Genomic DNA, 25,499 nt, shown 5'->3' on the forward strand with positions numbered 1-25,499 from the left:
TTTTGTCTTTTTTAAGAAGTTGTATAAAGAATGTGCATAGCCATAAGGTATAATGTTATTAGTACTCAGTAGCTTTGCTGGTGTTTCAGACAGACCTAAATCCCATTTCACTCTGTAAAGCAGAAGTTAGTTTCTAAAAGTCATGTTAATATAGGTGAATGAAAATATGTTAGGATCAGTATTTACTGACAAACAAACAAAAAAAACTATGTATGTAAAGACAGACAATCTGCTTTTGTTTAAGAATAAGAGTAGTTTTATCTTCAAGTATCTGATGTTTTCAAAATGTAAACTAAAATAATGAATGATAGAATCTGAATTAATACAGAAAGTTGTGGGTTTCTGAAATGATAATTTAATTATCTTAGATTACAATATCTGCAAGTAATAAATCTGGAAAAAGCAAAGACTTTCATTAAAATTTGGCCAAGACTGGGTTGGTTTTGGTGGTTGGTCTAGTAAGATAAAAAGTTAAAGCAGTTTGTTAATCTTTCACTGCCAGTATTAACAAAGCAAAACTAGACATTTTTTTTTTCTATAAACATATTAAATTAAATTTTGTACTATTCAGTCTGATCTTAACAATAAATAAAAAGGTTAATTTTTACCTTCCATATAATCTATTCAAATAGCAGAGATTCTATAGCTCACCAGAATATTTCTATATACACTGTGCTATATTTGTCACCCCTGGATTGTTCTTTCACTCATGAAAGAGCAAAGATACCTTAAAATTGTATCCTTATTTTCTGTTAATTTAACATATTGGATTGTTCCTTGATTAACAGGAAGTCAAGCTACAATCTTTCATTGTTCTCAGATAGTGATGCACCTAATTTAATCAAGTGAATAAATCTCCAATAACTCTTACACTGTCTTCCCAAGATTAGGTCCTAAATTTAGGAACTATAATTTTCAGTGTCTTTTATACCTAACATTATCTCTGTGATGTCTCAGATGGCCACAGGAAAGTCATAAATGTTTGTGCTTTTACTCTATAAAAAAATTAATGCTAAAAATAATTATACTTATTTGATATGCTCCACATTACTTACAGAGTTCAACACTATTGTGAGAGTTACAGAAGAAGACATCAAACAAAAGCCTTTCCTATGAAAATTGTATTTAGATAAAATTATATATTTATAAATCTCCAGAGTGTATAATCTCTGAAATATGTACATTACACATACATACACACACACACACATGTTTGAAAAATATATACTTATACAGAAATACACATATGCCTGAGACTGCACTCTGGAGACTTATTAACATCCTTATTGTGCACACTTAGCTTCAGGGAAACATTATTACAAATCCTTATGAATAATTGTATGCCATACTCTAGTAGAATATTTTATTATATTCCATTATGATATGTCTGTCTTCTGGTAAATGTATCACAGGTATTTCATTATGTCCTCGACACGTAAGTTTTGCTTTCTTTACTTGCTTACCTAAAAGCTCTATTATAAGCAATTAGGCTAGAAATTAGAAAGGATAGTTTCAGGATTTGAATGGGAAGAACAGGAAAGAAGAATGCTAGAAATTAGAACGCAGAGCTAATTGTTAGATTTTATTTTTCATTTGACTCTTAAAAAAGAATGAGAAGTTTAGAGGAGAGAGATCAAGAGTTGGACTTGGCTGGAATCAGGCTGAAATCCTTCAGCTCTCCCTAATGAATGTGAACTTGGGCATTCTCTCAACAATCTTCAACTCTACTAGCTTCAGTTTTCCTTAGGTGTCAGATGAAGAAAATAACATCTTAGGTAATCTATGTAAAATGTCAATAACTGACATGTGATGAGAATCAAAAGCATTATAAATCCTATCTTAAAAAGGAAATTCAAAAGGGGAAACACTAAAATTATATCTCAACTACTCTGATATGTTTAATACAATTTACATTTAATTATAGAGAAATATCTAGTGGTCAAGAGCCAGAGGAACAAACCTGACTGCTAATATTAAAGTAGTAATACATGGCATCTTTATATTTGTGTCTCTTTACTTTCTAATTCCTCATGTGATAACTTTAAAAGTCAGCATACATCGCCAACTTTATGGTGAAGATGTAAAACAAGAGTTTTTAAATTTTGATGCACATTGGAATCAGCTGTGGAATTTTAAAAGCCAACATTGGGCCCTCCCATCCTAGATCTGCTGAATCAGAAAGTCTGAAGTATTTCTTTTACTTTATTAAAAGTAATTTATTTATTTTATTTAGTTTCAAGTATACAGTACATTAGATACACATCTATATAGTTCATAAAACGATCTTCCTAATTGCACCTTCCCTCTCCTGACCCTTCACCTAGCCAATATATTAATACTAACTGTATTCGCCGTGCCGTGCTCCCCATCCCCATGACCACCCATCAGCTACTAATTTGTACTTTTTTAGCCCTTCACCCCATTCTTCCAGTTCCCCAAATGCCCCTCCCTCCATCTGACACCAAATCGTCCACTATATTTGTGAGTCTGTTTTTGATTAGCTTGTTTTTTTTATTCTTTAGATTCCACATATAAGTGAAATCATATAGTGTTTGTCTTTCTCTGTCTGACTTAACTACCTTCTAGGTCCATCAAAGCAATATCCTTTTCCATCCCCTTTCTTTTCATATATAGAGGTCTTGTTTTCTTATCCTTTCAGACACTCTATCATTTAGTTGGAACACTTAATTCTTTTCCATTTAAGGTACCTATTGACAGGAATGCAGTTGTTACCATTCTTCGTTCCTATTTTTGATACATATTTTTCTTATTAAAGAAGTCCCTCCAACATTTCCTGTAATACTGCCTTGGTGGTGATAAATTCCTTTAGCTTATTTTTGTCTAGGAAGTTCTTTATCTGTCCTTCAACTTTAAATGATAGCTTTGCTGGATAAAGTATTCTTGGTTGTAGATCCTGGGTCTTCATCCTGTCAAATATTTTTTGCCAAGCCCTTCTGTTCTGCATAGTTCTTTTGAGAAATCAGCTGCCATTCTTATGGGTGTTCCTTTATATGTAATTATTTGTTTTTCTCTAGATACTTTTAATGTTCTTTCCTTGTATTTAACCTTTGGCATTTTAATTATGTTGTGTCTTGGTGTGGGCCTTTTTGGATCCCTAATTTTTGGAATTCTCTGAGCTTCCTGGGGTTTTATGTACATTTCTTTCACCAGGTTAGGGATGTTTTCCATCATTATTTTTTCAAACAGATGTTCAACATCTTGTTTTCCTTCAGGTACGCCAATCAGATGGATATTTATGGATATTTATGGATAATAATGTCCCATATTCTCCTTAAATTATTTTTACAGACTTGGCATCTTTTTTTCCTTGCTATTCTGATTGAGTGTCCTTGGCTTTCCTGTCCTCTAGATAAGACATTTGATCCTCTTCTTTATTCACTTTGTTTATTCCTTTGTTTATTCCATTTAATATACTTCTCATCTCAGATAATGTGTTCTTTGTTTAGCTGGTTTCCTTTTATAATTTCCATTTCCATTTTTATGATTTTTATTTCTTTGTTAAAGTTCTCTGCACTTCCCAAAAGATCATTGAGCATCTTTATAACTAGTGTTTTGAACTCTGCATCTGTTAGATTACTTGACTCCATTATATCTGAATCTCTGTTCTCTTCTCTCATATGGTTTCTGCTTTTCTGTCTTCCTATTTTGGCTGTCTTTCTATGTCTGTTTCTGTGTACTAAGCAAAGGTCTTAAGCCTCTCGGTCTTATTAGTATGGATTTGTGAAGTAGGTGCCCAGTTTTACAACCCTGAGAGGGGTTCGGCTGCAGGTCAAATTTAGCCCAAGCCTCTATCCTCCACGGCCACCTATTAAGATTCAGCAAGCCAAACACAGAGGTTGTGCTTATAGTTGCCTCAAAAGGCCACACCAGAAACCAAGGCCAGCTGCCTCCAGTGTGAGTCTAGGCGCTGATCAGCAAGGAGCACCTGACTCACTGAGGATACACCTGGATGTGGCTTGGGTGGGGCTGTGAGTTGGGGGAGGCAGGGTTTCAGGGAATCCTCTGGGTTGAGCAACCTCTGTTATTCAGTTTGATGGCATCATGGCTATGGCAGTGTTGTGTCTGGAGCACTGAGAGGGGTGAGGGATCAACAAGGGATGATGGATACTGCCGGCACTTCTGTACCTAGCGAGTCTCGCTTCAGCCTTCACTCTAACAATGTCTCCTTGTAAATCCCTGGTGTACCTGGACTCAGCCTACATGGCACTGGTGCTCAGAGTGAGTAGGTCCATCACCGCAAAAATCCGCTCGCATAGGCTGCCCCTTTAAGAGGAGTCTGCTGCTGCAGTTGCCACAGCCTCCGTCTCATTCAGCTGCTCAGGACTAGAGTGCCCTGCATCCTCGCTCCGTCCTACGTTCTACCATTGCAGGGTGCTTTCTTGGATTTCTCCTTAGTTGTATGGCTTGTTCATCTAGATCCCAGGAGATTTTTCCTTGCTGCTGCTCCTTGTGTCCATCACAACTTTGATTTGGTCACCAGAGTGATGAACAGAGCCTGTATCATCTATGCTATTTTTTTTTTCTCCCCCTGTATGAAGTGTTTTTATAAATCACCACAGAAGAATTCAATGAGTGCTAAAAGTTGAAAGACTGATCACATACACTGATAATTTCAAACAAAGGACTCTGCCGGTTTACTCATTTTTTGGCTTTACCAAACAAATGAGTTTGTGAAAACATTAAACCAGGAGAGATTTTTTTTTTACTTAGATGGTCCAAAGATGGCATTTTTCCAAAAAAAAAGTAATAAAGTAATGCCCCAGAACTCAAGAACTAATTGCAAGATTTAACCTGCATTTTAAATATAAAAGTTTATAATCACAATATAAAACATCAATTACAAATGCTAATTTATAAAAATAAAATAAAAATGTAATACTATTCTAGTATAAATTATTAGCAGATAATTTACTAAAAATAAAGTGTTATTAAAAAAAAAGAAAAAGAAAAAAAGAATTATATGAGCAATTCCAGATGGTTTACGTTCAGGGGCATTTTATTTTTGGCCCATCCTGGCCAGGACATATTTTCCTAGTGACAATAATGGTCTGTATCAAAGAGCTTTAGGAAATATATCTACATACAAAACAGGGCAGCTCTCAGCAATCGGTCTCTTTGGAGATTAAATATAGCATATTTAACTAGCCACAATAGAATTCCCAAGTGGTAGCAGTTAGATTACTTCAAAGTCACCAGAAAAAGAGCACTTTGTAGGACAAGTTCAAAATGAAGATTAAATTTTAATAGTTACAAGTGTAACTATTAAACTATTATACCAGGCTCTTTATATGTTTTAAAATTCTTATCAAAATCCCCTGGACAAGCATTATCCCCACATGGTGGCTCAAAAGAACCTAAGAAACTTGTGCAAGTTGACACAGTTGTCAACTGATGAATTCATGATTTAAACTTAGTTTTTTTTTCAAGTTCTGACTTCTTTCTTCAACAATCCACATAGTTATAAAAATCTAAACTACTACCTAGTAATCCTTTCTGTGTTATGTTTATATACTAGATGTTTACAAAGTAATATTTTTTAAGAGGTTAAGGAAAAAATAAGTTATCACACTGGGAAAAAATACTGAAAGCAGTAGTGACAATTTCTTGTAGTTGGAAAAAGCTGTAACATTTTTATTTTTATTTTTCAGTCTCAAGAGCAATGCAGAGAAGATTCAACAAGGATTGTTGTGCTCATGATTATTTTACTACTTTAGAACCCATTTTGCTAAAAAACCCCAGTAACTTTAAAAAGGCCTTTTTTAAAAAGACTCTACATCTGAATGCTCATTCAAAAAAATAAGTACACCTCAAAATCCAGACCAGTGATTAAGTTCATCTGTAAAAATCAAAGTGACCCTAACATAATTTTTATAATGTTTTCTGAAATGCCAAAATTCTCGTTTTTGCTTTTTACTTTTAGAAACGTATTTTTAAAGAGCCTCTATTTGCTCATCACTAATTTCTCTGCAAAATGAAGATGAAAAATCTCATTGAGAAATCACTTGTAACCAATTGAGAATCTAATTTCACAAGTTTGAAAAGGTTAGTTGTAAGGTACATAATATAATCCAAGCTTATATTACACATTCCCTGATTATCAAATGTAATGGTATGTCATTTATTACTTTCTAATATTCAGTGTTACAGTTCTTTGATAGCAATTGTATCTGTTGCTATGAAGAGCAGGAGAGCTACAATAACAGCAATGCTTTTTATCTTAAGTGCAATATGACTTCAAGTTGAACCTTATTTCAAGGAGTAACTTAAAATGACAGTATCACAGAGCCCCTTGAATAATGGAAGAGATAGGATGTGTCAACATAAACAGACAATCATTTCTATGCACACTGAAGGGAGAGATACAAAGTCCTCTAGCACTCTGGGGGGGAGATGGGCTGAGGCATTCAAGTGTCAAAGGCTCTTAGCTGTTGAGGCAGACACTATGAAACTTTAGGTCTCAGTAAATCATGATTCAAAGTAAAATTTACAAAATGATCATAAAGAAGGCATGTAGACTACAGCAGTCATTGTCGTTAGCTGCCTAGTATAATTTATTATCTGACTAGATCTGATAACTGTATTTTCTTTCTTCTAAAGAAAGAAATCTTAGGAAGGATAAATTGTGAAAACTTCTCCTACCCAATCATGTGGAATCAGTATTTAACAATATAAGACCTCATTTTCACTAAGCACAGGTAATGGCATATGACATCTTAGATTCCCTGATGAGAATTTTCTAAATTAGAAGATAATAAATAAATCCATTTTGCTCTTTGAAGCTAACTTTAAAAGTATATGTGTAGGGAGAACAATTCCAAAGAGAAAATTTGTCTGGAATAGATGACAACGTTAAACTTTACCTGAGTCCTGTGATGCTGGAAAATCGAGAAGGCTAAGAAATGTACTCACCCTTTTGTGTTTCAGGGAATAGTTTACTGCACAGAACCATCTTCCCCCATGACTTAGATAAGAATCATGCACACTCCCTGTTTACCTATGCCCAGGCTAGACAAAGACCCTCCAAATTCACATTCTCTGCCTTGTACATGATTAGCTGAACTATTTTATCCCCACTGATCAAATGGAGCAAATAATTGTTAATCAAACTTTGATTAAGTGTCTCCTTCGCCCAGACTCTTGAACTCTGACCAATGTTCAGTTTATTCAGCATACAATCCCTCCTGAGACTAGGCAGGCCTCAGGGTAAAACGTTTTTCTAATCTACTATTCAATTGTGCCACCTTTCACCCCACTTCTAACATTGTTTAGGTAAAAATCCTTTTTACCTAACCCATATAAGGCTTGCAGATCTTATGGTTAGACCATTCTTCCTGTTGCAATAGTTCCTTTCCTGTCCTTGCAAATGTGTTTTTGAATTGAGTCTCTCCTTATTAAGTCCAGATTCCTTTTTGATTTGACAGAGAGAATGAAGGCCACTGTCAAGGAAGAGCAAAGGAAAGGAAGGATGGGAAGTGAAAGGAGGGCATGCTTTGGTGGTCCTGAAGCCCTAGTTCCTGAAGCCTGTTGAGTGTGTAATTCACGACCTCTGACTTTAGCAATGACTTCAGGGGCCAACAGCATTTACTTCTGCCAGCCACTCACTCCTCTTCCCAGCTCTCTGCTTTCTCTGACACCACTGACAATATTTTGTATTGGAGGTCCTAAACTTTCAAGAATTTTAATGCCATGGGTTGAAATTCTTTTCCTTCTGGCACAGAGAGTATGCGAATCAGGAGGAAAAGTGCTAACAGTAGTCATAAAGCCCTAGAAAGGAATTTTCCTTCCAATGTACTTTCTGCATCCAATTAAAATTTAGAGATGCTTCTATGTTAAAAGCTCATCTTCAAAAATGCAAATGTATTTGTTATGAATGATAATGTATATGAGGCATTATAATAGAGAAAGAAGGACATGTCCTTTGTAGCAATGCAATTGAGTTTATATTGCAGCTCTGTGATCTTTTCTAAGATAACTTCTGCATCTGTAAGAAGAGAATATATTTCCTTTCCTATTAGATTATTGTGATGATTAAATGAGATAATGTTGAAATGGTTTACATGGAACTTGGATCATAATAAGCACTGAATATATAATATTTGTTTATATCATTAACAGGCTTTCTAAATTGAAGAGTAGCATTCAGAAGAGAGTATATTATTATTTCCTTGCAAAGGATGCACATTATGATCTGTGTTCCTTCCACAGAGATAACAAAAGTTATACAGAAGACAAATGAGGAGCTTTCTTTTTTCTGTTCATCACACGTTTAAATCTTGTCATCACCTTTGATTTCTCTTTCATTAACCACCTCTGCTTGATATCTTGCATTCATTCTATATTTATTATATCTAGTGAGGTCTATGTCTAAAACTTTTCTTTAACATTCCATTCTTTTGGTTCAGTCTTTCATTTGGATTTTCAATAACCTGCTCCTTGCTTGGTCTTATACAAACCAGATTTTCTTCCACACACTCCTTTGAATGTATTCTCTTAAGTAATTTGCGAGCATTCTCCTATTACTCTAACAGAGATATTTCATTAAGCTTAACAATAGATTTCTGTTTCAGACAAGGGTAAAATTCTGGACTTTGGGTGAGATATAAAAACTGATGGTCTATGGCCATGCCACCCTGAACAAGCCCGATGTCTGATCTCAGAACCTAAGTAGGGTCAGGCCTGGTTAGTACATGGATGGGAGACCACCTAGGAAGACCAGGTGCTGTAGGCATAAATAGTAAAATAAAAAATAAATAAATAAATAAATAAATAAGTGAATAAAAACTAGATTAGATTTCAGGCCATTGTCTCACACAAGGTGGGCAAAGGTGGGTAGATTATACTCTCAGTGAAGAAGTTTGCCTAAGGAAGTGGTATAGCCAGGAACTGTTCCCTGCCTACTCAATGTACATTCGCCTTTTTCTCCTCACTAGCATTACTTTGATTTCGCTGGGACATGGGAATTTTGTCAGCTTAAAGCTAAGTTTCCTAGATTCCTTTGCAACTAAGTTTCCACATGACACAATTCTGGACAATGAACCTGAAGAGGAAATCTGCTAAGGAGAATTTTATTTTCCTTATGTAGGCACTACTCTTTCCTTTTTGTTACTTCCTTCTTCCTCTTAATGCCTTAAATGTGATTGTGGTATTTTTAGATATAGAAACTATCTTGTGACCATGAAGACAAAGGCTGCATATTAAGGAGAACAGAGTAGAAAAAAGAGCTGGCAATTAGGACATTTGGGATATCATGGGGCTGCTGCACTGGCCCTCAGCTGCCCAACTCTAGACTTCTTTCACCTGTTAAAAGATAATCCTTCATTTGATTAAGTTACTGTTTCTGGAAGTTTTCCATTCATGCATTTTTGTTTGTTTGTTTGTTTTTCAAAAAAAAAAAAACCCAGGGATATTCTAATAATTCTCATAACTCTTTTCAGATTTTCTCCAACATTTCTACTAATTTTCAGATTTTCTCCAACATTTCAGCCCATAACTCCATGATGATGAAAATTTAAATTTGTAAGGGTTTATCTCAGTCTCTCAATATTTCTGTTTCTTGCTTTCTCTTTTTTTTTAAATTTCAAACATATATAAAAGCAGCAAACATTGTAATATGCTCCAAAATTTATTCATTACCCAGGTTCAAGATGATCAACTCATGTCTACTCTCATTTTATCTATAACATTACCCACTCTTCTCTCACTAATAGTAATGAATTTATTTTTTAAGCAAATCAGAAATAATTTATCTTAAAAGTGCAAATTGGAATAAAGTATCTTTTTGCTTAAATAAAACTATGTATGCATTAGCAATAAATATATTAGCAAGGAACACTTAAAGCAATTAATCCCTAAGTCATTTCCTGTCACTTAGGAGAGGACGGGACTCGGATAAAGCTTCTATATGGTACAGGCTAAAACCAAAGTAAGGAGGATGATAAAATAAGAATTGTGTTTTGGCTACCCAAGGGTTTAGGGATAAAAAAGACTTGAAAATAGTGCACAATTACAAAACAAATGAACATTTCCCTAATTTGCCTGCAGCAGTTTACAAACCAATAGTATTTTAACGATTCACAACTAATAAGGTAAATGCCACATTATGAAGTCTAAAGTGATAATTACTTTCACATCATTTATTCCACAACTTCGAAGAGTCTCCTAGTCTAGTCTAATGCCAAAATCCTTGTGCTTCTTTCTATTTTTTGATGCACCATGTATTTTGCAAACGTACTCAATGACAGATGAAAAGAAAGGTCATTTGTGGTTTACAATTTCCCTTCTACTCTTTTATTTTTCTGTTTTTAATTTCTTTCTTAATACGGTGTTTTTCAACTCCTTCCATAGAGATACCCACGTTGTTAAATTTGATGTGTATATTTCTCTATGATCATGTGTGTATATATATATGTGTATGTATATATATACATTTAAGCACTAATCTACATATATAATTAGTTTTTATTTTTTAACTAAAACAAAATCATTCTATATATATATGTATGTGTATATATATTTGTATATATATATTTGTATGTGTATATATGTTTGAAATTTAAAAAAAGAGAGAAAGCAAGAAACATATATATATATATATATATAGAATGAACTGCTTTTTAAAAATGTTATGGTCATCTCAAGGTAAACAAATGCATATATGTCTATATATAATTTTGCTCAAATTAGAATACACCTATCCCTCGATTTACATGTTTTTTTTTACACAAGTTTTTTTTAATATGCGGTAAATATCCACCTCCCTCCTCCCCCCACCGTTTACACGGAATGTTTATACGCGGTTTCTATTTATGCAAGTCTCATTTTACACAGTTTTTTTCTTTTTCATTTCCATTACTGGTGATTACTCTTTCTAAAAAACAATAGCTTCATTTAGCAACATATGAAGAACCAATACTTACTAATACATATTAATGATCTCATTCATTGGATGGAAAATAAAAAAGCATGGATGACTATTGAAGTTTTTGAGATTGATTTTACAAATGTTTTGTCATAGAAACTTTGAATTATATGAAGGGAAAATGTCTTCCTTTTAAAATACTTTTACTTTTAGATAATGTACCTGGTCAACCACATAGTTTAGAACATCGTAATATAAAAGTTGTATATTTGCCATCAAATACAACTTCCTTGATCCAACCTTTAGATCAAGGCGTTACTTCCACCTTTAAGATTAATTATATTAAACAGAGTTTGATATTTTTAATAAACTTGAAGATAATAAATCACTTAGAGTAACAGAAGCTTGGCATAAATACACAATTTTAACTTATATCAAGAATATTGCTTTAGCTTTGAGTGATATAGAGTCATCTCTTTTAAGTGCTTGCTGGAAAGCAATATGGCCAGAAGTGGTTGTACCAGGGAATATGGTTCCAACAGCTAAAGAGAGATTAACTGGCATCATAAACTTATTAAGTAAATTTCAAGAAGAGGGCTCTTACAATTTGAATGTAGATGATATAAACAAATAACTGGTTAATCACAAATTAACTGATAATAAATTAATTTGTTTAATATCTGAAGCCCACCCTACTATGAATATGGCAGACACCTTGAACTAGTTTCATTCACTACAAAAAATATTTACAAAGCTCTTCAATTGGCCACAAAACTGGAAACTGCAATTCTACATATTGATCCAAACATTCAACAAGCCTTAAAATTTTGAAAATATTTTATAAAATGTTGCAGTGAATATAGAAAAATTAATGAAATTTTAGCAAAAGATGGGGTTGGCAAAAGATCATTCAAAAACATAAATGTAAATAATGAAACCGAAGTAGTACTTCCAAATATTTTGACTGAAGAAGATAGTAAATTTGTGCCATTTCAAAAGAGAAGGTTGACTGCTTTAGATTACAGTACAGAAACCAAGAGTGAATAAAATTTATTTATTTATTTATTTATTTAAATTTTCATTAGCATTTTTTGGTGACAATATGTGAAATAAATATTTTTATGACTTATTAAGTCATAAATATTTTAACAAATATTTATATTAAGAAATAAATATTTTTATGACTTATTTAATGGCCTATTTCTATTTCTTTAGTACTATTTTTTGTACTGGTGTTGTCTTTTTATGTGGTTTTCTTCAGCATGAAAAAAATACGTATGGAACAGGTAATTAGGGTATATATAATACACAGTAGATTCATTTTCTTAATGTAATCTTTTAGCTATTTTCTTCACCTTCTCCCATTTCTTCTCTGCCTCCTCCTCCTCTGTCTTCTTCGCTTTCGTCTTTAACGGAACTACTCCTCCCTCTAGTAAACAACATTAAGTTTGGCATCAGAATGCTTAAATTCAAATCTTGGGTCCACTAGATATGTAACCTAGAGCAAGATGCCATTTTCTAATTTATAAAATGAGGATAATAGTAATCCCTACATTGTAGGGTTATTGTAATAAGAGTATTCATATATATAATAGATGCTTAATACACTGGTAAAAAANAACCCAGGGATATTCTAATAATTCTCATAACTCTTTTCAGATTTTCTCCAACATTTCTACTAATTTTCAGATTTTCTCCAACATTTCAGCCCATAACTCCATGATGATGAAAATTTAAATTTGTAAGGGTTTATCTCAGTCTCTCAATATTTCTGTTTCTTGCTTTCTCTTTTTTTTTAAATTTCAAACATATATAAAAGCAGCAAACATTGTAATATGCTCCAAAATTTATTCATTACCCAGGTTCAAGATGATCAACTCATGTCTACTCTCATTTTATCTATAACATTACCCACTCTGCTCTCACTAATAGTAATGAATTTATTTTTTAAGCAAATCAGAAATAATTTATCTTAAAAGTGCAAATTGGAATAAAGTATCTTTTTGCTTAAATAAAACTATGTATGCATTAGCAATAAATATATTAGCAAGGAACACTTAAAGCAATTAATCCCTAAGTCATTTCCTGTCACTTAGGAGAGGACGGGACTCGGATAAAGCTTCTATATGGTACAGGCTAAAACCAAAGTAAGGAGGATGATAAAATAAGAATTGTGTTTTGGCTACCCAAGGGTTTAGGGATAAAAAAGACTTGAAAATAGTGAACAATTACAAAACAAATGAACATCTCCCTAATTTGCCTGCAGCAGTTTACAAACCAATAGTATTTTAACAATTCACAACTAATAAGGTAAATGCCACATTATGAAGTCTAAAGTGATAATTACTTTCACATCATTTATTCCACAACTTCGAAGAGTCTCATAGTCTAGTCTAATGCCAAAATCCTTGTGCTTCTTTCTATTTTTTGATGCACCATGTATTTTGCAAACGTACTCAATGACAGATGAAAAGAAAGGTCAATAAAAGAGTAGAAGGGAAATTGGTTTACAATTTCCCTTCTACTCTTTTATTTTTCTGTTTTTAATTTCTTTCTTAATACGGTGTTTTTCAACTCCTTCCATAGAGATACCCACGTTATTAAATTTGATGTGTATATTTCTCTATGATCATGTGTGTATATATATATGTGTATGTATATATATACATTTAAGCACTAATCTACATATATAATTAGTTTTTATTTTTTAACTAAAACAAAATCATTCTATATATATATGTATGTGTATATATATTTGTATATATATATTTGTATATATATATTTGTATGTGTATATATGTTTGAAATTTAAAAAAAGAGAGAAAGCAAGAAACATATATATATATATATATATAGAATGAACTGCTTTTTAAAAATGTTATGGTCATCTCAAGGTAAACAAATGCATATATGTCTATATATAATTTTGCTCAAATTAGAATACACCTATCCCTCGATTTACATGTTTTTTTTTACACAAGTTTTTTTTAATATGCGGTAAATATCCACCTCCCTCCTCCCCCCACCGTTTACACGGAATGTTTATACGCGGTTTCTATTTATGCAAGTCTCATTTTACACAGTTTTTTTCTTTTTCATTTCCATTACTGGTGATTACTCTTTCTAAAAAACAATAGCTTCATTTAGCAACATATGAAGAACCAATACTTACTAATACATATTAATGATCTCATTCATTGGATGGAAAATAAAAAAGCATGGATGACTATTGAAGTTTTTGAGATTGATTTTACAAATGTTTTGTCATAGAAACTTTGAATTATATGAAGGGAAAATGTCTTCCTTTTAAAATACTTTTACTTTTAGATAATGTACCTGGTCAACCACATAGTTTAGAACATCGTAATATAAAAGTTGTATATTTGCCATCAAATACAACTTCCTTGATCCAACCTTTAGATCAAGGCGTTACTTCCACCTTTAAGATTAATTATATTAAACAGAGTTTGATATTTTTAATAAACTTGAAGATAATAAATCACTTAGAGTAACAGAAGCTTGGCATAAATACACAATTTTAACTTATATCAGGAATTTTAACTTATTTTAACTTATATCAAGAATATTGCTTTAGCTTTGAGTGATATAGAGTCATCTCTTTTAAGTGCTTGCTGGAAAGCAATATGGCCAGAAGTGGTTGTACCAGGGAATATGGTTCCAACAGCTAAAGAGAGATTAACTGGCATCATAAACTTATTAAGTAAATTTCAAGAAGAGGGCTCTTACAATTTGAATGTAGATGATATAAACAAATAACTGGTTAATCACAAATTAACTGATAATAAATTAATTTGTTTAATATCTGAAGCCCACCCTACTATGAATATGGCAGACACCTTGAACTAGTTTCATTCACTACAAAAAAATATTTACAAAGCTCTTCAATTGGCCACAAAACTGGAAACTGCAATTCTACATATTGATCCAAACATTCAACAAGCCTTAAAATTTTGAAAATATTTTATAAAATGTTGCAGTGAATATAGAAAAATTTATGAAATTTTAGCAAAAGATGGGGTTGGCAAAAGATCATTCAAAAACATAAATGTAAATAATGAAACCGAAGTAGTACTTCCAAATATTTTGACTGAAGAAGATAGTAAATTTGTGCCATTTCAAAAGAGAAGGTTGACTGCTTTAGATTACAGTACAGAAACCAAGAGTGAATAAAATTTATTTATTTATTTTTTTAAATTTTCATTAGCATTTTTTGGTGACAATATGTGAAATAAATATTTTTATGACTTATTAAGTCATATTTTAACAAATATTTATATTAAGAAATAAATATTTTTATGACTTATTTAATGGCCTATTTCTTTAGTACTATTTTTTGTACTGGTGTTGTCTTTTTATGTGGTTTTCTTCAGCATGAAAAAAATACGTATGGAACAGGTAATTAGGGTATATATAATACACAGTAGATTCATTTTCTTAATGTAATCTTTCAGCTATTTTCTTCACCTTCTCCCATTTCTTCTCTGCCTCCTCCTCCTCTGTCTTCTTCGCTTTCGTCTTTAACTGAACTACTCCTCCCTCTAGTAAACAACATTAAGTTTGGCATCAGAATGCTTAAATTCAAATCTTGGGTCCACTAGATATGTAACCTAGAGCAAGATGCCATTTCCTAATTTATAAAATGAGGATAATAGTAATCCCTACATTGTAGGGTTATTGTAATAAGAGTATTCATATATATAATAGATGCTTAATACACTGGTAAAAAAATAAATAAATAAGCACCATGAGCTGTTATTAACTGTTCCCTGCTTATCTTTACAGCTTTTCACCAATGTCACAGTATTCCAGCCACACTGGCCTTTTCTGTTCCTTAAATAGGCCACAAGTTGTTTTCTTCAGGCCTTAGCACTGATTGCCTCACTCTTTCATTTTTCACTTTATATTTATTTGTGTGTCTTTTTTCTTAACTTGTCCAGTTGCATATAAGCTCTGAACAAGTGGGAAGCTGGCTTTTCTTATTCTATACAGTGTCTCTACTCCTTAATATCATGTATGAGACATAGGCTCTCACTTAACATGTATTTGTTGAATAAATGCTTTTATCATTTTATACTTAGCCTCGAAGTAACTCATAAAAATAGATATCATTTCCTCAGTTTTATAAATAATGAAATTGAGGCTAAATGCTATCTTGAAAGTTATAGTAAGCTGTTGAAGTAAATCTCAGGCAAGGAAATGAGAGGCAGAAGACAATGGGAAGAAACTATGGTTAATGCTATAGTACTTCAGGAGCAGAAGACAGTTGCTGCTTGTGATGAAAGGGAAACTAGGGTGGGGTTGTGCTGGGCCTATGATGGCCAAGGGAATTTAAATGGGCTACTTCAGCCAGAAAGAGACAAAGATAGAAACAAAGTAGAGAGAATTAAATTTTATATAAAGCTAGTACTTAGAATAAGCTTGACTCAGAGAGCTGTACTGAGGTGAAAGTAAACCAAGAGATCTCTGAAACTTTTTTCCAAAGACAAACAAGAATGTTCCTCCTACCTGTATATAACATGCACTCTTTCAAATCATCAGGCTGGCAAACTATGATTTGTGTAATATTTGACATTGAAAGTTAACACCTTTTTATACTTATGGCTAGAGAGAAATGAAGAGGAACTATGTAGAATGTGAGGTAACAAGAGGTAAAACATTCTTTGATCATATATTTTAAAACTTAAAGATCTGGCATGCCTGTTTTTCTCTCTCCATTCTTACTGCAGTAAATGTAGTCCAACTTCTCAATATTTACCCCTTGGATCAAAACAGCATCCCACTAACTTGTTCCCCTGACTCGATGCTGGGGCCCAATCCCCAGTCTCTGGAATTATACTCTTAAGTGCAAGCTGCCCATGGCATTCTACTGCTAAAATCCCGCCATCAGGCTCCTGGTAATGAAAAGTCAGTTCTTAGCTCTCATCACATTTATCTTGAGCCACTCACATATTCATGGTTGTGCAGTAACTTTAAAATACATAGTATTTCTCAGGAAGTTCGTAAAAATGCACACCTTTGCGTCTCATATTCAAAGATTTGAATTTCTTAGTTCTGGAATGGGACTAAACAATTTAAGTTTTAGCACATGCCCCAGGATGTGAGATAAAAATATCATAAAGCCATGTAAATCTAACAGGTTTAAACACCACACTATTTCACAACTATTCACTTAAAACCTCCTCTCTCCCCCCTCAATCTTTTCATCTTGGGAAAATGTTATAAATTCTTCACAATCCTGCTCAGGTATTGTTAAGGTATTACTTTCTTCAACAAGTTTTCCTTTATTCCTCCCTCTCTATCTACCAGATGGTTAATCTGTTTCTCCTCTGTATTAAATCTATGACTTGCAGATAATTATCTTAATATCTTCATATTGTCTCTTCATTGTTATCTTCCCAACCAAATTGTAAGCTTTTGAAGCACTGACATAATGTCTTAATCACCTTTTGTATTTACAGTACTTGGCACATGTTAAATGAATAATTAATGACTGTTTAACCTTGGCATTTCTTATACTGACCCTAAGAGTTCAGTGCAAGTCTTGGGTCTATAATTATTTTTTTTCATCCCCATTACACATATCAATTTCTACATAGTGTTGTCCTAATCTAAGTCTTAATTTGTAGAGAGAAGAGTGGGCTCAGAGGCAGGAAAGTTGGAGTAGCCATTATCTCTCTATACACCATGATTTTTGGATCAAGAAAACATGTCTAGAATCTCATCATCAATAAATAAATCAAGCTGGAGAAAATCCCTTATGATAAACTGATTTACAATGTAAAATAAATTATTAAATTATACTGTGGACATTTCATTTCAAATAAGGAAGTTAACTTGGGACTTGAAGAAGAGAAAGAGAGAGAAAGGGAGAAAAGAGGCTGTTTGGTGAGTTGTGAGATCTCAGAAATGTTATGCCTTTAAAATTAAAAAAGCTACTCTTACCCCTTTTTATTTCCTAAATCTTGTTTCCTAAATCTCTACCACTCCTTAAGCCATTGTTCTTAAACCATAGAGTTATAAATGATAATACAGTACTGTTCAAATTGAGAAGTTGTAGCTACATTCTAAAATGGGTTGCTTTAAAAAAATCCTTCTTATCCCTCTCCCCTATACAAGTTCAAATGCCCTTTATCAGGAAAATATACATATAAAGTATTTTAAAGTTCCCTTTAGTTCTTCATATATCTCTATCTCTATCTTTATATCTCTATATCTATCTCTATCTATATGCATATTTAGAAAAACTTGAAAAGAAGGAAGGAAATATTTCCCTTAGTTCTAAATATAAAACCTATTTGCCCATGCAAATCTTTACATACTACCCAGACAGAGTTCCATAATATGCCAATACATTATCCCCTCCAAGTTCTGTCTAGTTTGGTCATAGAAATATAATTCAAATAATTTATAACAGTTTTTATGCATACTAAAAAGGAATAACATTTTGTGAATTTCAATCTTTCTTTAAGGAGGTACAAAATTAAATTTGGAAAGTTGACTTAAACTGTAATGAAAATAAAATTCTCCTATAGTAGTGACATTGTTTAACATGATCATTGTTTAATGATAATAACAATTAGTTAAAAAGTATATTTGGACTACCATTTGGAAGAATTTTACTGACACTAAGTAACAATGTGTAGCTTATCTTGTGGAAGGTTTTCCATTTTACGTTGTCCGTCACACTATTTTCTGTGTCAAATGCATAGCTCATGACTCAAATTAGCTCTTTTAAATATTCGAAAAAATCAGTATTTATTAAACCTAAGATCTAGCATGAGAAAAATCACATTTGAGCTACTAGAAATTTGAGAGAATAGTGAGAATATAACACACTGACTTTTTTTTCCTTCAATTCAAATAAAACATATTGGAAATACACAGACTGGCTTAAAGATAATTTAGTGTGTCGGTGGGTAATTAAAGGGACTGCACCTTATACAATATGAATATTAAAGACTAAATTAGGAAGAAAATATAATTACATTGGGTATCTCATGTTCAAAATTTTTAGACAAGCTGTTCTTTGAGATATTAAATGGAAATTAAATCATTTCTATGTTATAAAAAGATTTATGTGAGAAAGTATTAATTTTTTGTTAATTGGAGCAATATATACCAAAATGTAAAGAATGCTTGACCTCATTCTTAGTAAGTAATTTCTAAAATAGAGCTAGAATCCGAAATAAATGGTCATTGCTCTGCCCTAAAATTTCAAGTTCGAAGGTTAATATCTTTGAACTTAGTTGAAGAACAAACTAGAAACACTCAAGATATTTTTCAATCGACTAAACTGTGAATTGATACTGAATGGCCTGTGAAAGGTAGACTAGAAAAACAATTTTTGCATGTGAGTAAAGTGAATATAAAAATAAATCCAATTATGAATTCATCAGTATTCTGTAGTAACACTTTCTAAGGGTAGGAGAAAATTAAGAAAGTACATAGAAATTCTCGTTTTTATTCTAATGATTGTGCCCAGATGCCAGGACATCACAACATTTGGAAACAAATAAATATGTAAATATAAATTCAGTAGTTCAAAACATGGTTTTTATTAACTGACATTCAAAACAAACAAACAAACAATAGTTCTTTCTGAACACTCATAGGCTTTTACTTAACAAGGACATAATTCTAATGTATGCCTTTGGATACCTTTGATAGTTACATGGATAATAAAATATTGCTTTTCCTCATGCACATATAAGAAAATATCAAGTTATTCCTTATGAGAACATCTCAGTTACTATTGGAAGCATTTTTATACTTTACACTTGCAAAGTTCTTTAATTATCTCACATTGTTTGAGAATCTCTTGCTTTTACATTTTACACATAAGAATAATAAAATACTATTATTTCTGCATAGATTTTATATATATATTTGCCTTCCAGCCTTTATAGACTAATATATATATATATATTTTTTTTTTTCCTTCCATTCTGTCATTTCCCTAGAGCACAGTTTTATATTTACAGGAAAACTGAATTCTGTATGTTTACAGAGGATTCTCTTGTTTCTCAATCACTGTTAATATAAATACAATTTATGCCTTGCTCATGTACTAAGACTCACAGAAGATGTTTCTCTCACATATACCAAGAGTAGTCATGCTATCCATGAATGACTAGGTCACCGAATATGAAAGGTACATCTTCCTAGAGCCTTAATTGTAACTAATAGTCAATTATTTAAAAATTAAAAATATGTTAAATTAAAGATAGACATACCATGGAAGACAATGCTAAATTCACATTAATACTTAAAATACACCACTTCAAACACACCACCTCAAATATATTAATTGAAGCAGCATGCTTTTATAAAACTGAAAGTTAAAAGATGACCTTTGAAGTCTAAAAAAGCAGATATGTACTCATAAAAATGTTTGTAAAATTTCCCATCATTGTTTCATTTGCCTATAATGATAAAAATAATAAATATGCAAAATAGAGATTTCCAATCAGACAAATACATAAGGTTAGCAGCTTAATTAGGATTATGTGGAAAGACAATAATTATCTCTTACTCAATTTCAAATTGCTGGTATTTAGTCTCCTCAGAGTCAGATGTAATTTTAATTGTTTTGCCTCAACTGAACAACAACAACAACAGAAATGAGTGGAATATGGTAAAGTATAAAAAGGTATGGAGAAAATGATATTTTGTGAGACTTAGCTGGCACTTTAAAACGGACTGAAATGATATTGAAATAATTACTTTTCTGGGACTCAACAGATTTCAAAAAACAAATGGTATTAACTGACAAGAACCTCTTCATTGCGGAACATCATCTAACAGACATCAAGATTCAAGGTGCCAAAAGAATGTCCAAATAATGCAAATGAAACATTTACTTTCACAGTTGCTACTCATCATAGGATGGAAATCTAAACAGAGGTTTTAATTTGTCATTAGTAACACCAACATAGAAAGAAAAACTTTGTACATAACAGTACATATAACAGAAATCTTAAACTGTTTCTAAGAATTGGGGCAGTCTCAAGAGTAGCATTTAAATTATTCATCTACTTTTTAATTCATTTATAACCTTTAGTCTTACTGTTGTAAGAGTCCTCACATACTCAAACAAACTTTTAAGGACAGAAAATGAACCTATAGCTTACTGAAAAGGTGTTACTTCCACACTAATAAAGCCCGCACCCTGCCTGTCCTAGAGTCTTAAGATAAAACCAATCATATGAATCAACACATTCACCAAAACAGGCTTCTATAAAGATAAGCATGTTATCAAGCAAAGTGAGTATGTTTGCAAGGATTTCTCTGAAATGTGAATACACTAGTATTGAATCTCTTTTTTATTAATGATATTTTAAAGACATTGTAATATAACAAAAAGATCACTAATTATAATTTCGATGGCACCACACCATCAAATTTTCAGACACTGAGTATTAATTTACGATTGGAAACGATCATGTTCACACTGACCTTTGGAATGATAGCAGTAATCCTCTAGTACACATTAAATGAGGCAGCAATACCATCAAGCCAAACTGCATGAGTTAATGTATTTTCTGATTTTCTTTTCTTAGTGGAACTTATTTTTTTCAGATGATAAAATTATCTGAGATTATAAACAAACATACATACACACATAGTTATCTATTTAAGTGCTGGATTATGCAAACTAGGACACTGAGTAAAGAATGGGAAGGTGAATTATCCTTAGTAAATTATAGTTGCCAGATGAAATACTATCAACTGATTCGTTAGCAAATCAATAAAAAAAATTCTGACTAATCTACATATAGTCAATCTATATCTATCTTTACTTTTTCAACCACATTTGTCATCACTCATTTTCTCCAGCCAACTTTTTGCCATATGTTAAACTTACCGGTAATATTCATCCTTGGAGACTTTGAATTTCTTTTTCATTCTATCTGTAATATACATTTTCTGGCTAATGGCATGGCCCATATTTTCAGTCTTAATTCTGTACGTGGTTCTGCTCAAATGTAATCTCAGAGAAACACTTCTCTACCTGAAATAGCACCACTGCCTCCACACTTGCCCATCATCCTCTACTTATTCTCCCTAGAGGCCCTGCCTCTGCCTCGAGGTGCAGAGTGGTTTTGCCTGTTCTCTTTTCTGATGCATTCTCAGTGCTTAGAATAGGGCCTCCACAGTGTAAAGTGCCAGTGAGTATATCTTTAAGAAATGACTAACTAAATAAATAATGATTACATAATTGAATGATTGATTGAAATAACAGCAACAAGATAATAATTATGTGGGCATGTGTTAGAGGTGGTTTGTAATAGGGGAAGAGAGAATTGTAAGCAGGTGGCCTCCTTCATTTACCTTCTATTACAGCCATTTTGTTGTAAAGTAGAAAACAAAGAGGAGAATAATTTTCCTTGTGAGCCTTTCTTAGTAGCCATTCCTTTCCTACTCAAAACCATTTTAAAATGCTACCCTCTCAATACACAGGTCTGACTACTCAAATCACTGTTTTGTAGATTTATAAGTTTTCAAAAGCTAACAAGCAAGGAGAAAACTACCAGCAAAAGCAAGAACAGGTAAAAGAAGATTGTTTAATGCCATTAAAATGGAAAGAGCCTTGTTTCCCAGGTGTCCTGAGTTAAGGAGAGTTCACTTGAGAATCAAAAATTATTGTTTGGCAAAATGCAGATTTCAGAAAATAAAAAATGAGAACCAACATTAAAACAAATAAACAACAAGAACAAAAAATACAAAACACCACCTTGCCTCTGGTCACTAGTGGCAAGTAGTTGAGGTAGATTAACAAGAAAGTACTTTTGGCATATTATATCCCTACATTCTGTTTAGTAAACCCATTTGTATTTTAACCAAGCTGAGAGTACTTTAATAAAGCATAGCTATGACAATTCCCCAAACCTTTTAATTATTAAGCACAATTGTTCTAAGGAATAAGCATGTATTATTTGCTTAAACTGTACCACCTGATATGAATATAAATAAATACTAGCCTTAGAGTATACTTTTAGGAAGTAGCTATAGATGAAGGGATATCAAGTACTTTCATATTCATTAATCTACTTAGCACACTTATAAACATATTTAATTGAATTACATTAGCAATTCCAAATTAGAAATTTGTGGCACTTGAACATTTGTTTTGAAACCTGCTATAGGAGGTATTTTAAGTTCAAGAAAGTTTGAAATCATCTAGGGATAACTGTTTTCGTCCAGTGATTGCTAAGTACCCTTATACTGTTGATTATTCTATTCAAAAGAGTAGTGACTCATTTCAGATTTTCAGTGTCCTAACAGAAGAAACTGTTAGCCCTATTGCCTCAGCAAGAAAGATCAACAATCTAGCAGCCAATATTTGATCATGAGAAACAGAAGAAGTGATAAAACAATTCATGCTAAGAGGGGATCTGAGAAAGAAAATCTTTTTGTGGGGAAATAAGATTATGGTGGAATCTAAAGCCTCAAGAGAGCATGCATGAGAAAGAACAGATACAGACATTGCTTAGGAAGGTCTTAGACAGAGAACAACCCTGGGAGCTTTATTCTAAAACCACTAATTAAACTTTAGAGCTTCTTACATCCATAAATTCCTAATAACTTCCACCAGGGATTCCTTCCCCAGTTAAACTAAAAAATTATATAACTTAAGTATAAAAAGCGTGTTGGATATTAAAAAAAAAAAAAAAACAGCTCGAAGCCAAGATCCCTAACTCCTTTCCAAAAAATGTGTCTCTCTATGGATGTTCTTTCCTCCATGTAGAAGAATCTTTGTTTCTTATGTTATTCTAATTTACTTCTATCATCCTTGTTGCCTAACTTAGAAGTCCAAATACTGGTAGCCTATGGGACATATGAGGCACACAGATGTGTCTTGTTGGCTCATAAAGGTAATAAAAACTTAAATTAGAACGCCTTTTCTTTAATATACACTTCCCTATTTTGTTCTACATGGTTACAAGTGGATAGAACCTAATAAACATTCCCTTCTGCTACTATACAAGAATATTCTTACTGCCCACCACAGCCCATGGCCCATGTTTCAACAGTCTATGCAAATGAAATCAATACTAGCTTCACTTGTTTGCCTTAATAACTTATGATTTAGATACTCTATAGAAAAATGGTTCATCATCTGGGATTAAGTTTGTGTATGTATGTGTATGTGTGTGTGTGTGACATAATTTAATTCTGTATAATTCAGATTTATTCCTATTAAACATGAGATTAAAATAAAGGATTTAAACAAAAAGGAAACGTACAATTCAAATAGAACATTCTTTTCTTAAATGTGTTTTTTTATTTCCTTAGAAACCAGAGGTTATTTTGCACGATTGAATCTTTAAATTATCATTAATAACATCGGCATTCTAAAATTTAAACAGTAAATAGAGGTCACTAACTTTTACAGAGCTGTTTTCCCTGTATGAAATACCCTAGTTTGCTGGGAGTTTTTTTTATATTCTCTCTGCTTTGTGAATTTCTCCTGTCCCTTGTTTTATGATCATTACATTTGCTCCAGCAATCCTATTGCATATTGGATGCTACTTAATAAACACATGAGAAAAGGAAGATCATAAATGAAATATATGATTAAATGTCAATAAAATTCTAGATAACTTGAGTAGGTAAGTAACAACCTATTTCATTAATGCTTAGAATTTTTTTCCATTTACTTATCATTTCAGCGTTATATATTCAGGAGGTTTGCAGCTGCTGACCTTTTTGAAAATGATTGTTTGGCACAAATGAAAAGAAGCAGAATGCATCATTGCATATATAGCTTCAGCAGTAATGAGCAGAACCAAATTGTTTTCTACTATGACAGTTGTCGTACAGTCATAATAATAAGAGGACTAAAATATATGAGAAATAGACATGACTTTTGTTACATCAACTTAGGTCTAATATTGGCAAATGCATTTCAGATAGTTTCATTTAACTCCTCCATAATTTATGGAAAAATTCTATTTCTTTATCAACGTGTACACCTTTCATTGAAAATAACTCAGAATGACTTGACAATAACTGGGAAAAGTAGAATAACAGAAAAATTTTGAATCATGATTTTAGTACTATGCAGCATCCATAAGCAACCTAATCATAAAGCTACTAATGTCTTATAAAAAGATTTAGTATTTTAGCAGTTAAGAGTCACGTTAGGATGTGATAAAATTATAGAACAAAAAAAAATTTTTTTCTTATTTATTCAGAAAAACAAAACTGCCATATTGAGCCAAATGTCATTTGCTTGATGCCAACAATAATGATCTTATATAACCCCACATGAGGTCTTAGTCTTATTTTAATATTTTATAAGCTTGCATAGTCATCTATTAATTTACCTTAATCTTCATAGAATTTCTGTTATTATTATAGTTGCTATATTCTATAAGTATGTATTCTATTGCATATAACCATATTTCATTTTATTTGTTTTAATTTTGTCTTTTAATTTTTCTCTTATTTTAGATATGGAATTATTCTGGAATTCGTTGACAAAAATTAAAAAGAGACAAATACTATTTACAGTAGGAATAAGACAATAATACAGAATAGAGGTGAGACAAAAGTGCCTACAGAAAGTAATTGTTTAAAACCAACCACTTAGAAA

General features: G+C 32.2%; 1 protein-coding gene across 2 annotated transcripts in view; it reads right to left on the reverse strand.

The window, feature by feature from the left end:
- Window positions 1-25,499, reverse strand: part of PCDH15 (protocadherin related 15) — a 730,119-nt gene that overhangs the window by 497,807 nt on the left and 206,813 nt on the right. The window lies entirely within an intron of this gene.

This window comes from Pteropus medius, unplaced genomic scaffold (assembly GCF_902729225.1).
Source record: "Pteropus medius unplaced genomic scaffold, Ma_sr-lr_union100, whole genome shotgun sequence".
Lineage (NCBI taxonomy): Eukaryota > Metazoa > Chordata > Mammalia > Chiroptera > Pteropodidae > Pteropus > Pteropus medius.